This window comes from Marmota monax, unplaced genomic scaffold (genome assembly GCF_021218885.2).
Source record: "Marmota monax isolate L192 unplaced genomic scaffold, Marmota_monax_Labrador192_F-V1.1 WCK01_AAM20220418_F8-fsc00009, whole genome shotgun sequence".
Taxonomy (NCBI): Eukaryota; Metazoa; Chordata; class Mammalia; order Rodentia; family Sciuridae; genus Marmota; species Marmota monax.
The window spans coordinates 23,948,770-23,952,102 of NW_026694710.1; positions in this window are offsets into that span (position 1 = coordinate 23,948,770).

Genomic DNA, 3,333 nt, shown 5'->3' on the forward strand with positions numbered 1-3,333 from the left:
AGAAACCATGTGGGTCACAGGAGAGCTACTCTGATTCTGTCTGAGGGCAGGCCCCCGGTGACCTGGTCCTGTCCACCAGACCCTGCCTCTCACGGATCCCCCACCTCTCAAGTTGCCACTCCAGGGACCGCGATTCCGACACTAAAACCCTGGAAGGCTAAGGAAACCGCTCACTTCCACATCCCAACTGTCCCTAAAGCAAGGACCTAGGGCAGTTTGATCCTGATCAGACCCTGGTGGGGTCTGACCCCACAGCAGGGCGTCCCTGTGTCCACTCACTGTCATTTAGCCTGTCTCACAGGTTCTGTAAAGGTCTACAGCACCCTCCACAAAGCCTCCCAGCAGAAGTGAGCCCCACTGCCCACAGGGCACCCCGCGGCCCCCAATACTCCACCTTGGTTGAAACCTCATCACTAGGGTGACAGTGCTTGGGGGCAGGGCCTTGGAGGTGATGAGGTCACAAAGGTGGGGTGCTCATAATGGGATAAAAGGGGTCCCAGGTGCTGCCTGCCCCTTTAGCCAGGTGAGGACGCAGCAGGAAGCTCATCTGTGGACCAGGAAGTGGGGCCTACCGGGTGCTGAGTCTACCCCTGGCCTTGACCTTGGACTTCCAGCCCCAGAACCAGGAGAGACAGCCGGCTGCTGCTCGTAAGCCATGTCTGGGGACTCTGAGGCAGAGCTGGAGAGGACCAGGACGATGGCAGGTGTATGTGTGTTCCTCTGCCTCTCCTGTTTCCTCCTCCTTCTGCCTGCTTTCTGTGGTTACCGAGAATCCCCTCGGGCCTAAATCTGGTCTTTGCGTGGGATAAACTCCAACTAAGGTGCACTGGGCATGCTGAGTGCCGGGCATCGTGACTGTGCTGGACAGACACTGGCTCCTGTGACCCTCCCCCATCCACCCTCTGCACAGGGAACCCCAGGCACCCGGGGTCGAGACCACTTGCTGGAGGTCAGAAAGCCGGGACCTGGCAGGCTGGGCGCTGAGCCTGGGGGATCTGACCCTGCGTCTTGACCTTGTCCTCCACTCTCCTCCGAGGCTCTGGGCCTTCCACGAGTGTGTTGGGTGCCCTTGGCCAGGCCATTTTAAACCTCTTAGCTCACTGGAGTGGGCTGGACTCTCTGTGAGACGCTCTGCAGAGAGGCTGCGAGTCCCCAGAGGAAACTCCCCTGTGGCTCGCTGGACCTAAGGACAGGCCCGTTCCCCCCACGTCCCTGGGGCTTGACCTCCACCTTGGCTACCCACTGATAAAGGCCAGGGCTGAGTCCAAGTAGAAAGACGGAAGGGGTCTGGAGAGAGGGAGTGAGTGTCCTCGGCGAGGCTCCGGGCACCAGGCGCCCCTTAGCCGGCAGCCCCCGTGCGGGATGGCTTTGTGCTTTCCTGCAGCGGGCCGACTTACAATGTGCGCAAATTGAGCTCGGCTCGGCGTTGACTGCCGTGCAGAGGCCCAGGAGTGCTGTTTTATGTGTCTCTGTTTGCACGGTGTCAGCGTCACATCGGCTGAAATTAATTCCATGAGAGAGCCGGACGCTCAAGCAGAGCCAAGAATTTCCCGGGAAGGGGCTCCATCCGACTTGGCAGCCGCCACGGGCACTGATAAAGGCCGCGCAGACGGTTTCACAGGGCCCGGGGCGTCCAAGGGTGTTGCATTCTCCAGCCCCTGAGAGCTGTTTTCCCTTTTCCAGAAAACCGGGTGTGGAGTGTGGGCTTAGAGTCAAGGCTGACCACAGATGGGACTTGGCCCCTGGCGTCTCCCTTGTCCACTGGATCATCTGATGGATGAGGCCAGTGAGCCCAAAGAGGTCAACTTTGCCCCGGCCCAAGGTGCCAGGGCCTCTGGCTGGCTCCCGGGTCCTGACACCCAGTAGTTGCTTCTCTGAGCCCAGTGTCCCTGCCCATGTGGTGGCTGTGCGGGTGCTCTGGGTTGCAAAGCCCTGTCCAACGCTTGTCCTGGTTGAGGCTCCCCAGAGCCCTGGGAAGCAGGCCTGGAGACTCCATCAGTCACACTCATGGTCATGTGGCACCAAGCAGCCCTGACTGGGCGGCCACACAGTACCAGCCCCCGGAAGCACTTCTCGTCCAGGACGCATCGCTTTGCTGATGGCCGAGTGGAGCATAAGATGACTGAGGACAGAGACACCCCCGGCCTCGAGGATGTGCAGACACCCTCCTCCGCAATCAGTGAGTTTTGCAATCAGCTCCCACAGGGCCTGCAGCTTGCCAGAGTCTGCGCTGAGCCCCACACCTCACCCAGCCTCCTGCCTCACATGGCCTGGAAGACGCCTCTGCAGCCCTCAAAACCAGCCAGGGAGAGGCCTCCTTCAGCCAGCCCTCCTGGACCCCGGACCGGCAGGGGCGCTCCCTGGGACATCTCAGAAGGTGGAAAGGACCTCACCAGCACAGGGCCTAACTCCAGAGATCTGGGAGTGAGAGGAGAGTGAGGAGTGGACATGGGCACCTCCAGCTCCCTCTCTGGGCAGTGTACTGACCATGTCTTCTGATGCCTTGACCTTGCTGACCCTGAAGGGACCGCCCCTCAGCGCTGGCCAGCCTCTCCAGACAATAAGCATCTCACTCAGCACATCTTCAAATGCAAAGCAACCAACCCTGAACTGTCCTCCAACACCGCCTCTGTGGGCTCTCATGTCCCCGTAGCTGCGCAATGGCCCTGATCACCCCAGGGCCAGGTACAACTGGGGCAGCTGCATGTCCCGGAGCCTGCTGGAACTATCCCCGTCGGCCAACCCCAAGCCTGAGTCCCAGAGAAACCAGCAGGCAGGCTCTTGCCATGGCCCCCCTCTCCCTCTGCCTCCTGACGGACCCCATGCTTCCCTGGTGGCCCTCCACGGAATGGGGTCCCCTCCTTTGGGATCTGTGACCAGGACAAGCTCTCCTTTCAAGGCAGTCGGCTCCTGATCTGTTGGCCTCACCCAATCTGAATGATCCCGAAGCCGACATTAAAGCACGTGGTTGCTGCAGGCTGTCCCCCCCCCCCCCCCCCGCAGCCCCACAGTTCTTGTCTCCCATCTCTGTGTCCAGGGCCAACGTCCTTGGTTCTCTTGCAGGCCTAGGAGAGTGACAGAGCCCCCTGCGGTCAGCCCCTGGGCTCTGCACTGTCCCTTACTGGGCATCCAAACTTGGTCCCCACCTTCACAGTATTTGCATCAGGAGCCTCTCAGTGGCGCGGTTTGAGGCCTGCCTCCCGCCAGGGTTCTGCCTGCACACCAAGAACAGATCCACTTCCTGCTGCCTACCCGCCACCCGAGAACCCGCTCAGCGCCCCCCTCGCTCAGACTCCACCTGCAGGTCTCAGCCCCCATCCCACCCCCCTCAAG